The sequence below is a fragment of the Marmota monax genome, unplaced genomic scaffold (assembly GCF_021218885.2).
Source record: "Marmota monax isolate L192 unplaced genomic scaffold, Marmota_monax_Labrador192_F-V1.1 WCK01_AAM20220418_F8-fsc01086, whole genome shotgun sequence".
Classification (NCBI taxonomy): Eukaryota; Metazoa; Chordata; class Mammalia; order Rodentia; family Sciuridae; genus Marmota; species Marmota monax.
In genome coordinates this window covers 17,496-32,106 of record NW_026693970.1, presented here as the reverse complement: position 1 = coordinate 32,106, position 14,611 = coordinate 17,496, and the positions used below count along the sequence as shown (strand labels likewise).

Genomic DNA, 14,611 nt, shown 5'->3' with positions numbered 1-14,611 from the left:
TCCTAACATCCGTATTGATATCTATTTTTCCAAGTGCCTTGTTGTGACTGACTCTTCATGTGTGCTGATATTCCCATTTACACTCTAATAGAAATTTGATTGCAAAAAAAGAGAGCCTTTTGTCCAAATCCTAAACTCACTCTTCTTCCTTACCCTACACTGGAATTCTGCCTACTGTCTCTATTTCACTGGAAGTTCTCTTTTACATTCAGTAGTCCCAGGTACAAGATCTTATGCCATTGTATATGGATTTAGAGGATTCATCTCTGCAGAACATAATTCAAAACTATGTATCCAAGTCAAGGCCCCAACACCCTTGTGTGCTTCAGATCTTACCTAGTTTTCTCTTTTCATACTTACATTTCACCTTACATTCTTATAAATATTCCCATTGCCCAATACCCATATTCATCCAGCAGAATGACTCTAACCCAAATCCAACATGATATGACCCTTACCCATACTCTGTTCTCTCCATCTATTTTCACATAACAGCATGTCCTGAGTTGATCTTGCCATACAGGTATGTAGGGAATACTCCAGCTGCTGAGAAACTCAAAGGTAGATGCAGAAATGATTCCTGGAGCATATGTATGCAGCTAGGTCGGACCTGTGAGGTCTAAAGTCATCTTCCATGGCCAACAACCCGGTCAGGATGAAGTGATGTGGCTGAATCAGCCTCTCTCTTCTCAATGCAGGGAAGATGGACAGAATCAGGCCTGTGTGGATAGCTGATCCCGGGCTACTAGGGTATATAGACCTTCATGTCTTGTGAAAATATCACAGGAAGGTGGGGCAGCCCCCATCTCATAGGACCCTTGGAAACAACTGTTAGGACAAAGTGGTTGCCAAGGCAGTGACCTCATTCACTTCCCTGAAGGAAGTGTCCTCACCTCACTTCATTGGTGATGGAACTCTCTGAACTCGGGATCCAGGAGGTGAGGCACCCAGAGGCAGTTCCAGTCCCAGTGGGCTCACTTGTTTGTCTGTACCAAGGCCAGAGTCATTCTTTCTTGGCATCTAGTGATGTGTGGATAGCCAAATGCCTTGAATGGTTTGAAAAGAGGCCCTTCCTGATAAAGAAGTGTTGGCTCATTGCTGGCTCCTGACAACTACACAGAGATGGCCAAGTACACCAGAGCTGAGACAAGACAGGCCACTGCTGGGGATCATATTTTCACTCACCAGTCATTAGACAGAGTGGATAGATGCAGACCAAATACAGGCGTGGTTTGTGTGTCTTAGTGGGTGTGTGGTAGAATTTGTCATTTTGTCTCATGTTCTGAGAACCTGAAGGAAAAACGTTTTTGTTTTTTTTTTGTTGTTGTTGTTGTTGGTTTGAAATGGACTGTTAACCAGTGAGTCTTTGTATGTCAGTGGATCCCACTGCTTTTTGTGGTTAAAGAGAGTAGAGAGAAGAATGCAGCCATGAATGTGTCCTGTCTAGTTGAAAACTTTCTATCACTCCTCATGCCCAATTTATGAATGGACTGCTGCTTTTATTTCAGATGGGCAACACCTACTATGATCCTAAGTTCCTGTTTTCTTCCTGAATTTTGGCCACTCTCTGAAGGGGTTCATGGTTTTGTGTCCAAGATATGTACCACCTTCAAGCTCTGTGACATGGCCATGGACTGGATTGCTGAAAGGAATGCCAAGCATCTAAGAAAACTCAAAAAATAGCATGACTGGTAAGGATCTATCTGGAGAATCCCTGCTTGGATAGATAGCAACCCAAGTAGCATGATTAGGAGCTGTCAGTGCCACAGTGTTCATCTTGAAGAAAAGTCTTTCCCAGGGCTTCTTCATTACCTATTGATCTGTTCCCCTGAATGTCAGGGAGGTCTTTGCCTTCAGGCACTGCTTTGGGAATTCTCAAGTAAACAGTTTCAAATGGAAATGAAGAGGCCTAATCTGTGCCTTTTAGGTAAAGTGCTTTGTAAAAGATGTGTCTGAATCAGACTCTTGGCCCTGTGTGTGGCTGTGAATTACATTCTCATCACCCCAGGAAACTAAGAAAAATCCCATGTGTCCATCCAAATCTAAAAGGATGAAAAAGAAGAGTAATATTGGATGAAGTCTCTAGCCTTCCTCTGGTCAGGTTCCTGACCCCTATGAAGTTAAGAACAGGGATTTTCTGGGTCAAATGAGTTGTTGTAAGCCCTACAGTAACTATCACAGAGGTGTTTGGGTTTTTTCATGACTCCAGTACACATAAAGAATCTAGCCCTGGCACGCAGGAGGCCTGTAATTTGAGAAGCAGAGCAGTATTAACTACAGGCCCATTTTATCTATCCTGTTTCTCAGGAAGGGTGTCCAGGTCACCATGTCATTTGGCATATGATGGGCATGAGAGCTTACTTTGCACACCATCTTAGACGGCTCCCCCTATGGAAACCCCCAGCCAGAATGTTATGATGAGTGTCTGTATGGAAGAAGATGAGGGCCATGTGGGAGTGTTTTTGTTAGAATAGTGTTTTTTTGTGTGGTGGTGTAAGGGTCCGGTGAAGCGTCGGAGAAAGAGACCACCAAGTGACCACTCATGCAATTGGCAGAAGGGGATTTATTGAGGATCCGATTCAGCGTGCTGAGGCTGCAGGCTCACTCAGGAAGGGAAAGCAGCCCAGAGCCCCAAGCAGGGGCTGAGCACTGCTTAAGTACACTTTTTTGGTGAGGGCGGGGATTTTACATACATCACAGTCTCCTTTAACAAATCATCATACACCACGGGAAAATCAAACAATAATTCCCAAACATGGTTAGTTCATTCTTTGGCAGGAACAGGTCGGGCGGAGGTGATAGGTCACTTCTAAACGGGGTACACATTCAAACTGATTGGTCCAGGCCCTGCAATGCCTACGTGCAAGATCGTACAGAGCCCTGAGTTATTAGACAACCAAGCGGTCAGGGGGAATATTTACTGGGCGGTTCCAAGCATTGTCTTAACAGCTACAGGAATTTCAGGTTTTGCATGTAGCATAGGAACTTAACAATACCTAATCCTTTATATTTTAACTCAGGCCTTGCAGCCTAGAAACTTTACAATGCCCGGTATTTTACACTTTAACTTCATTTTTTTTACCTTTACATTCCCCACTCTTTTTTCTGACTACTTTTAATCTTAAAAGTAATGCATCACAATTATTGAAGGGTTTCATGTTCCATTACTGCCAGTGGAGCATATTGCGGTCTGAGTACCATGAGTTTCACCTGTCCAATCTGAGCCTGGAGGAAAGAAACTATACGGTTAAGCAAACAGGGTCCCACAGTCAGTAACAGCATAAGAATAATCAAGGGTCCAGCTAGGGCTGATAGGAGTGTAGTTAACCAGGGAGACTGGGCAAACCAAGACTCAATCCACCGTTGTTGAGTTTCCCTTTCTCTCTGGCACTCTTCAAGGCGTTTTCTTAATTTACTCATGGATTCTTTTACAACTCCAGTATGGTCAGCATAAAAACAACATTCTTCCCTTAGTGTTACACAGAGGCCTCCTTCCCTCATAAAGAGGAGATCTAACCCCCACCTGTTCTGCAAGACAACCTCAGAGAGAGAGGTTAAAGAATCCTGCAAGGCTGTGATAGAGGTCTCTAATGTCTTCAAGTCTTGATCTATTGCCGTTTCTAACTGGGCCATTTGTTGTGACCCCCGGATCATAGCGGCTGCTCCATACCTACTCCTGCAGCCGCTCCTATTCCCAATAGGATGGCTAGAGTAAGGGACACTGGTTCCCGGCGGAAACGGGTTGTTTGTCCCCCTACTAGACCTTCAAAGGATTCTGCATCATGATAAAGTATCCTGGGGAGTATTTGCACCATTACACAATAGTTTACAGAGCTGTCAAACACCTGGGCTGAAATGCAAGGACTTAATCCTGAATCACATGCCCACCAAGTTCCTTTCTCAGGGACTAGAAAGCCCTGCGTAGCATTGATTTCTCCTATCTGGGAACATATATGTTGTTTACTTTTGGGTGGGGACCCTAGACATAAACCTGCCCCGGTTACTTCTGGGAGAGTTAACTTAGGATTTTCACCCCAACTACAGGTGGAATTCTGCGTCTTCACAGCATAAGTCCCATTAACTGCTATCCCTTCATAATAAGGGGGCGCGGCAGAGAGGCATAGCCAGCAGGATTGGGTGAGATCTGGCTGTGTGGAGTTCAGTACCATGAAGGTTCCTTTAATCAATTCCCAGGGGGAGGAGTCAGCTATACTCCTGACTGGGGAAGTAGGCAAAGACGGAAACCGGGAGGAATGAGATGGCAGAGGAGATCTGGTAGTTCTAGGCATGGGAGGTTTAGGAGGCTTAATTCCTGGCTTGAGGGGATTGGGCCCTATTGTGGTGGGATTTTCTTCCTGCTTAAGTCGGATGGTTAACCAGAGACCAAAGTCATAAGTGGGGCCATAAACATAGAATCACATTCCCCAGGTATTTCCCGTAAGCCATGTCATTCTGAGGTAGCCCCTTGCTTTGGAAGTGAAAGTTATATTGAGGGGGTTACATAGACTACTTTTTCCACAGAAAGTCCTTGACACTTGGCTAACTAAACAGTTCCTAGGGTTTATCCAGGTGTCGTTTCACCCTACCTGAATCATGCTGTCTGGGGAGTTTGGTTTCCACCATGCAGCTCCCGTTTGTTCACAATCCCGAGATTTGCAATAAAAGTCATTGGGCCCTCCACAGGTTTGGGCCTGTTTGTGACTTTGGAAATCAGCTGGGCACACATAATAATCAAGACTGGCTAGTCTACACCTATGATGAGGGCGATGACATCCATAGTACGTATGTCTGCTTGGGGAATGCTGCCCTAGTTTGGGGTCCTCTATGTCAGGGAGGTCCCAGTCAGAGAGGTCTATGGCCAGTTGACAAATGTCCAGATGAAGAGATGGCCACCAAGTCCATAAGGGGGCTGTATATGAAATGGACCAAACTACTTGTCCAGTGGGATTTATAACTTGCCACTGTTGCTGAACAGGCTGATGGGGATTAGGACTGCTGGTGGACATGGGAGAATCCATAGCCCTATCCATACGGTGAATACGCAATTTGAAAGGGTTACCAGCCTTTTCCAATTTCCAGCTGGAGTCGGGGGAGGGTGCAGGCTTGAGATGGGAGGCATGGATCCAGGAAGCGATTCCGTCCACTTTCACCACCGTAGGTGTTATGAGTAGCACCTGGTATGGTCCTTTCCAGCGGGGTTCTAGGGATGACACCTGATGCTGTGTCACGTAGACGAAGTCTCCCACTTGATATCGATGTGGTGTTCCTTCGTCTTCGGGCTGATAGGCAGTGACCAACTGTTTCCACAGGAATCGCTGGGTTTGTTCGAGAGCCTTAAGTCTGTCAAGCAAGGGGGTGTGAAAGGAATCGTTAAGTCTCAGGGTTGGGGTTAGATCCCTTATTGGAGGAGGGGCACCATAGAGAATTTCATAAGGGGTAAGGTTACACAAAGAGGCAGAAGGGGTATTTCTTGCACGAAACAGTGCATAAGGTAGGAGCATAGTCCAATCTTTTATGCTGGTCTCCAAGTTTAATTTTTTTAAGGTCTCTTTGATGGTTCTATTCATCCTTTCTACCTGTCCTGAGCTCTGGGGTCTATAAGCACAATGTAATTTCCAATTAATCCCCAGGGTCTTGGCCAATCCCTGACTTACCTGGGCCACAAATGCAGGTCCGTTATAGGACCCTATTACCTTAGGCAGGCCGAACCTTGGAAAAATGTCTTCTAGGATCTTCTTGACCATCGTCTGAGCCGTTTCTTTCTTCGTGGGGAAGGCTTCGACCCATCCTGAAAAAGTATCTACAAAGACTAGGAGATACTTAAGTCCATACCTTGCTGGCTTAATTTCAGTGAAGTCCACTTCCCAGAATTGTCCGGGTCTGGTCCCTCGTAAATGCTTCCCTACAGGAAGTTTGGATGGGTATGCATTAACTAATTGGCAGACTTGACAAGCTCTGGTCACCTGCTCAGCTATTTCTTTCCTCTGCATGTCAGTCAACAATAAGTCCTTTCTTTTGTCTTTTAAGAGTGCCTGTAACTTCTTTGAGCCTAAATGGGTGAGCTGGTGTACATCTTTGACGTAGAGTTGGGCTTTATGAAATTGTAAACTTGGTTCTGTAGGATCCCAGAGTTCTGTGTCTGTGTCCCCAGACGATAAGTTGCCTGAATGTTCCTGTGCAGCCAAGTCTCCTGGTTGTTGTTCCCCCATCGTGGAAACAGTTAACAGAGTCACTCTGCTTAGGGCTGCCAACTTAGCTTCCTCATCTGCCCGTCTGTTTCAAACTGCCACAGGGTCGTTCCCCTTCTGGTGCCCCTGACAGTGCACTATAGCTAGTTCTTTAGGGCCTTTTACTGCTGAGAGAAGGTGGGGGATCTCATCTTTGTTCTTTATTTCCTTCCCGGCGGAGGTTAATAGCCCCCTTTGCTGGTAAATAGCCCCGTGCACATGAGCAGTGGCAAATGCATAGCGGCTATCAGTGTATATGGTGGCCCTTTTGCCTGTTGCTAGCTCCAGTGCTTTTGTAAGGGCAATTAGTTCTGCTCTTTGAGCTGATGTCCCTTCTGGGAGGCCAGAGGACCAGATGACATTAGTTTTGCTAACTACTGCTGCTCCAGCCCGCCGCTTACCGTCTTGGAGGAAGCTACTCCCGTCAGGGTGAGGCAGTGGTTGATCCTTTAAGTCTCATCGTACACTGGTCTCCTCTGCCAGTATGTGTTGACAATCATGAGCGACAGGTCCTGATGATTCTTCCGGCAGCAGTGTAGCCGGGTTGAGTGGAGCAGGGGGTCCCAGTGTTATTCTGTCTTTGTCAAGCAAGAGGCTCTGGTAATGGGTTATTCTGGAATTTGATAACCACCTGTCTGGAGGCTGACGGATGATGCTCTCCAAGGCATGGGGGCTATAATGGTTAGCTTCTGTCCCAACGTTAATTTATCAGCATCCTTTATTAGAAGGGCTGCCGCTGCTGCTATAGCCCTTAGGCAATGGGGCCACCCGCTAGCCACTGGGTCCAGTTTTTTTGATAAGTATGCTACCGGCCTTTTCCAAGGTCCCAAAGTCTGAGTGAGCACTCCTCGTGCTATTCCTTTCTTCTCCTCGATGTAGAGAGTGAAGGGTTTTTATACATCTGGGAGTGCTAAGGCCTGAGCAGATAGCAGTGCCTTTTTGATATTATCAAAAGCCTGTTGGTGTTCAGGGGTCCATTGGAATTGGGCATCCCCCTTTATCAGCAGGTATAAAGGGGCAGCCAGAGATGCAAACCCAGGAATCCATAACCTGCAAAAGCCGGCAGTCCCAAGAAACTCTCTGAGTTGTCTCTTATTAGATGGGGGCGGTATCTGCGCAACTGTTCATTTTCTGGGCTCAGTGAGCCATCGTCTGCCACCCCTAAGAGAATAACCCAGGAAGATTACTTCTTGTTGGCAAATTTGGGCCTTTTTGGCAGAAGCCCTATATCCGAGCTGAGCAAGCTCGGATAATAGTGCTTGGGTCCCAGACTCACAGTTCTCCTTGGTGTTGGCTGCCAGCAGCAAATCATCCACATATTGGAGTAGGTTAACTTCGGGGTGTGCAGTTCTGAAGTCATTGAGGTCCCTGTGGAGAGCTTCATCAAAGAGAGTGGGAGAGTTTTTGAACCCCTGTGAGAGTCTAGTCCAGGTTAGTTGGCCTGATGTTCCTGTTTCTGGGTCTATCCACTCGAAAGCAAACAGCAACTGACTGTCCTTATGCAGGGGCAAGCAGAAGAAAGAATCTTTTAAGTCCAGCACAGTATACCATTTTTGCTCTGGATTCAGAGTGCTAAGCAAATTATATGGATTGGGTACCATGGGGTGAATGTCCTGCACTCTGTTGTTGATCTCTCTTAGATCTTGAACAGGACGGTAGTCCCCAGTTCCTGGTTTTCTTACTGGTAGCAGGGGGGTATTCCAAGCCGATTGACAGAGCCTTAGGACCCCCAGAGCCAGGTATTTCTGAATATGGGGTCTTATCCCATCCCTAGCTTCTTTGCTTAGAGGATATTGTTTAACACTGATTGGAGAGGCAGAGATTTTTAATTCTACTACTATTGGAGGTTGTTTTATGGCTAGACCTAACCCAGCAGTTTCTGCCCAGGCATCAGGATAATCTTTTATCCATTTCTGGGGTAGTTTGCCTGTTTGATCAGTCCCAGGGGCTGTGAAGAGTTGATGTTCATCTTCTACTGACATAGTCAAAGCTGTGACTATGGGGGTTTTTTACTGAAGGATTTAAAAATTCCACTTGGGGACCATCAGGGTTAAAAGTTATTTTAGCCTGGAGCTTGGTGAGTAGATCCCTGCCCATTAATGGGGCCAGGCATTCTGGGATTACTAGGAAAGAGTGATGGACTTTTCCCCTTCCTAGGTCCATAGTCCTCTTTGTTGTCCAAGCCCGATATTTGCTGCCATTAGCCCCTTGGACTAAGGATCTTTTATTAGATAGAGGGCCCAGTGGGGTCTTAAGGGCTGAATATACTGCTCCTATATCCACTTCAAAGTTCACTAGGGTCCCCTCCAATTCAAATGTTACCCTGAGCTCGGGGAGGGGATCCGAGCCCCGACTTTCCTAGTCATCTTCTAGAGTCAGCATGGCAGGTTGACGTGGCTGCTTCTTTTTGGGGCACCCTTTGGTCCAGTGTCCTTTTTCTTTACAGTAGGCACATTGATCTGAGGACTGGGGCAGCCTTTGGTGTGGGCCCAAGTATCCTTTCCTGTCTCCCTGTTTTCTAACTTCTGGCCTATCCGTGGCTGTGACCAGGACCTTAGCCAATGCTTTAGTCTGCCTTTTTCTCCTTTCCTATTCCTTTGTTCCCTTTCCTTCTCCCTCCTCTGTTCCCTCTCTTCCTCAGTTTCTCTCTTATAATATACCTTCTCAGCCTCTCTGACTAAATCTCTTAAGGTCATATCTTATAATCCATCCAAACGTTGTAACTTTCTCTTAATATCCAGGGCAGCCTGCCCAATAAAAGCCATTGCAACAGATGCCTTTTGGTCCTCTGCCTGAGGATCAAAGGGAGTATATCTCCTATATGCTTCCATAATTCTCTCCAGAAACATGGAGGGAGATTCATTGGGTCCCTGGATAATCTCTCTTACCTTGGCCAAATTAGTTGGCCACCTGGCAGCTGCTCGGAAACCCACTATAAGAGCCCAGTGATAAGTGGACAGATGCTCCCTACCTTCAAAGGTGTTAGGGTCCCAGTTGGGTTGGTTTAAGGGGAAGCCAGCTTCAATGAGGTTGGGAAGTTGGGTTGGTCGCCCATCTGGTCCAAGAATATTCTTTCTGGCTTCCAAGAGGATTCTCTCTCATTCCTCTCTTGTGAAGAGAGCCCCCAGAAGTTGTTGGCAATCATCCCAAGTGGGCTTGTGTGAGAACATCAGCAACTCGACTAAACCTGTAAGTCGGGTGGGGTCCTTAGAAAAAGGGGGATTGTTAATTTTCCAGTTATATAAATCTGAAGAGGAGAAAGGCCAGTATTGGTAAGCCTGCATCTCCCCCCCCCCCCCGCCGCCCGTGCCCATCATCTATTGTGGGCCCATAGGGACGAAGAGGAAGCATCACAGGGGCATCCAAGTTTTCCATTAGTTGCCGCTGGCGGGTTCCCTTAGCTAGCCCAATTTCCTCTGGTGGGGGAGGGGCTGCTGCTTCTACCGCGGGGAAATCCCTGGGAGGGCTTGGATCTGGTCCCATTATCTCTAGCAGCGGAGAGAGGCTGAGTCAGAGGCGGGAGGGTCACCTAGGACGAGTTGGGGGTTTGGGAGCATGGGTAGAGGATAAGGAGGGGGGGTGGAGTTCAGTAAAGTTAAATCCTGTGACTCAGGGAGAACGGAGGGACGAGGGGGAGGAGCAGTAGGTTTGAGTGATAGGATCGTGGGGGAAGGGATTGGAGTAAGAGTTGGGACAAGGAAAGGCTTCAGCCATGTGGGAGGAAATTCACAGAGGTCCAGCCAGGTTAAAATATATGGCTGCTGGTCTGGATGGCCACGTGGCCCAGGCTGAAAGACAATATCTCTGACTTTTCAGATTAGAGGAAGGTGGAAGGATCCTGCTGGGGGCCATTCAACTCCGAGTGTGGGCCCTTCTGAAGTGCAGAGAGTCTGCCAGGTCTGGCGTTTCACTGAAAAATAAAGATTCTGGGCCCTTAAGTGGACACCCGTCCAATGATCAAGGGTCAGGGACAGAGGCGTGGAATGGCTTTGTCCCATACTGGCAGTTACTCAGGCAAAGACAGGGACAATACAAATGTGACACAGAGACAAGGACAAACATTAAACGTTTAACACGAGTACCCTAAAGGCAGACAGTAAACTCAATATGAGACAATGAACAAGACTAAAGTAACCGGCAGAACCCAATGGGTTGGCAGCAGAATCACTGAATACACATCTGAGTTGAGGGCGCTTCCGTCCCCCAGTTTCCCGAGTCCTCCAAGGTGTCCCTTGGGGACATGGCCTGTGGATTTCAGGACACGTCTGTCCACCACCGCCAGGGGGAGCTCACTCTCTCCGCCGGCAGACACGCTGCCAACCCTTAAACCGAACCTGACCTGAGTGATTGCAAGAAAAAGAAAAAAGGTGCCTTACTTACCCCTAGAGTAGTCTGTTGGGATCTCCTTGTCCAGCGCTGCGGGATTCCCGGCCAACGCACCAAATGTAAGGGTCCGGCGAAGCATCAGAGGAAGAGACCACCAAGAGACTGACTCATGCAATTGCAGAAGGGGATTTATTGGGGATCCATTCCAGCGCGCTGGGGCTCCATGCTCACTCAAGAAGGGAGAGTAGCCCAGAGCCCAGAGCAGGGGCTGAGCACTGCTTAAGTACACTTCTTGGGGAGGGCGGGGACTTTACATACATCACAGTCTCCTTTAACAAATGATCATACACCGTGGGAAAATCAAACAACAATTCCTAAACATGATTAGTTCATTCATTGGCGGGAACAGGTCGGGCAGGGGTGATTGGTTACTCCTAAGCGGGGTACACATTCAAACTGATTGGTTTAGGCCCTGCGATGCCTACTTGCAAGATTCCACAGGGCCCTAGGCTATTAATCAACTAAATAGCCAGTAGGGCATTGTCTTAACTGCCTCAGGAATTTCAGGTTCTGGGTGTAGCAGAGGAACTTAACAATACCTAGTCCTTCACTTTAACTTCAATTTCTTTTACCCTTACAATATGACCCCCAGCATTCTTCTCCCTAGGAAACCACCTTCAGTAGGTCCCCTTGGCCACCACACTTAGGCCAAAGAGGAGACACCACAATCCGAACAGGTCCAGTAAGAATCAGTCCTAAGATTCTGCAATTCATGCTCATTAAATAGTAATTTTGACTTACAAAGAACTTTGGGGGTGTCTGGTGTTTTTTGTTTGTTTTGGCACCAGGGATTGAACCCAGAGGTGCTTAACCATTAAGTCAATCCCCAGTCCTTTTTTATTTTTTTTTAAGTTGTTGATGGACCTTTATTTTATTTATTTATTTATTTATTTATTTATTTATTTATTTATATGTGGTGCTGAGAGTCAAATCCAATGCCTAACACATGTTAGGCAAGTGCTATACCACTGAGCCACAACCTGTCCACCCCTAGTCCTTTTTTAAAATGTTTATTTTGAAATGGGGTCTTGCTACGTTGCTGAGGCTAGCCTTGAACTTAGAATCCTCCTATCTCAGCCTCCCAAGCCATGGGGATTACAGCCGTGTGCCACTGCGCCCTCCTTACATGGAAGTTTATAACCAGGAGCATTCTAGGCAAGAGCATGTCTTAGTTACTGAGTAAATGACACCTAGCAGAGAAATAATAATTAACAAGGCTCTTAAGTTTGAGGCACGTGTGTAGCACTTGATGCCCATCATCTTCTGGGTTATGTCTACTTTGAGGAATGAATCTCAAAGAATTCTCAGGTAAGTCAAGGCTCAGTGCAAGTTGACTGACTAGGCTGGTCGTGCATTCAAAGAAGATTTGAACCAAATCTATCTACCCAGCTCCAGAGCCCATCCGCATGCCCTCCCAACCCCTGTTCCTCTGCAACTATATCATGGGACTCTCGAGAATATTTTGCATCAGGAGCACATCGCATAATCAGGATTCTCTCTAATTCGTCCACACTCCTCACTGCCCTCTCCCCTGCCTACTGTTTTCTGCAGGTTCCAAGCAGAGGGGCTGCTGCTGGCCTCTCTTGCTCAATAGACAGAGAGAACTAAGGCAAATGTATCCTGGCTGGTGACAAAGAATGCAGGATGTCCCTAGATTTGTGCATACATGGCCTGCAAATATCACAGAAGGCTGATCCCTGAGCCCTCTCCACCTCCACAAAGAAAGAATGAGAAATGATGCATACAAGAAACAGGGACGAGAGAATCAGCTAGGGAAGGCTGAATCAGAACCTAGGGAAGAGCTAGGTTATCAGGACCAGAGTCACAAGCTAGCCAAGACCACCCTTTTCTGTTATGACCCAGAAGGTCCAAGTCCATGTACTGACTTTAAACAAATACTGGTGAATGTACACAAGGAAGTACATGCAGCTACTGTTCTCTGTGAAATGGTCTTAATGACTAGTAGCAAGAACAGATCAAATCACCTGTTTGGCATGATTCTAACAAAGGAATACTATACAGCAATTAAAAGGACTACTGCTAAATATATGAGAGATCAAAAATGAATTTAAGAAAAAAACAACACTATTGAATTTAAAAAAGCAAGCAGTGGGATGATAAATACAGTGTTATTTGTGTAAAAGTTATCTATGTATTTGTATAAACACATATATAAAACTACTCAAATAGTTTTGTGCTATCTACATGCAAGCTGGAGGAAGCAGTCAACAGATTAAAGCTTTAGCTGAAATGCCCTGAACAATAACATATTCACATATTAGAGAAAAGTTTGTTTTGTTTGCTTTTGGGGTTTGTTGTTGTTGTTGAGTTTATCATTGTCATTTTTTTGTTTGTTTGTAATTTGTGGCTGGGTGGTTTTTTCAGGGGCGGGAGGGGGAGCTAGTTGGAGTACCAGGGATTGAACCCAGGGGTGCTCTACCACTGAGCTATATCCCCAGCCTTTTTATAAATTTTAACACAAAGTCTTGCTAAGTTGCTAAGGGTGACCTTGAACTTGTGATTCTCTTGCTTCAGCCTCCCAAGGAGCTGGTATTACAGGCAGGAACCACACCTGGCTTAGAAGTTGTTAAATTAAAGAAAAAATAAATAAATTGCAGCAATTCCTACTACAGGAGTGAGTGCCATATTTCTACTGCAAGAGAAAGTGAGGCCAGCCTGAAAAGGACACAGAGACCAGGTCTAGGCATTCCCAAGAACTATGCCACCTCAGTCACCACTTACCAGCACGGTGTCTGGGAAACCTCATCCCAGGGCCCTCATGATCTCCCACCTCTGCTGTGGCCTAACTTCCACCTCTTATCACAGACTCCCTGAGATTGCCGGTCTCTTGCTCTAGTCACTTTCTGTTAATCTAATAGCTGACCCTGACACTATGTCCCTATTCCATTTTTTTTTTTTTTTGTACTGGGGAATGAACTCCGGGATACTTGACCACTGAGCTACATCCCCAGCCCTATTTTGTATTTTATTTAGATACAGGGTCTCACTGAGCTTCTCAGGGCCTCATTAAGTTGCTGAGGTTGGCTTTGAACTCTGGATCATCCTGCCTCAGCCCCCTGAGCCGCTGGGGTTACAGGTGTGTGCCACTGCACCCGGTCCTATTCCGCTTTTTATTTTCATGCTAGGTTGAGACATCCATCCATCCATCCGTCAACTCTTCACCAGGCACCTGCCATCCACTGAAAGTGCTATAGACCTAGATATGGGCTGGGCAATTCTGATCATGCAGACCAGCCATGGGGCCTGGGCTTCTCATGCTAACCTATCTACCTATCATCTGAATTCTCAAAAGTGCACAATGATGCTGAGTCACTAAGAGTCAAAACACAAACAGACCTACCACTGACCAGCTGTACAAGTAGGGGAATACCTTTCTCTCTGGAAGCCTCAAAGTTTTCTCATTTCTCATTGAGCTTGCTTAGAAGACCCCCATCTCAGGGGGTTGTGGTGAGCATTAATTAATACATGCCAAAGGCCAATTCTAGAACCTGAAAACATCATTCACTTAACATGTGACACTTTAATGAACAGGATGGTGTTAGTACAGGACCTGGCAATCTTATTCTGTAACAACTTCAGGGGTGTGGGCTGTGCAGGAATATGCCATCGTGATCCTGCATTTAAACAAGGGAGTGGGGCGGGTTTCCAATGAATTTTTCTGATGTGCCTTAAATCTGAATGTCATCATTATTTTTTCTATTGAAATATTATTTTTAAGCCAGGCACAGTGGTGCACACCTGTAAGCCCAGCAGCTTGGGAGGCTGAAGCAGGAGGATCACAAGTTCAAAACCAGCCTCAGCAACTTGGTGAGGCCCTAAGCAACTCGGTGAGACCCTGTCTCTAAATAAAATACAAGAAAGTTCTGGGGATGTGGCTCAGTGGTTAAACACCCCTGGGTTCAATCCCCAGTTAATAATAATAATAATAATAATAATAATAATAATAATAATAATAATAATGTTTTAATTATTTTCAA

At 46.1% G+C, this 14,611-nt stretch overlaps 1 pseudogene; it reads right to left on the bottom strand.

Annotated features, from left to right (window-relative positions):
• Nucleotides 1–3,650: 3,650 nt before the first annotated feature.
• LOC131424928 (uncharacterized) lies at nt 3,651–10,692 on the bottom strand (annotated as a pseudogene).
• Between the last annotated feature and the right edge of the window lie 3,919 nt (nt 10,693–14,611).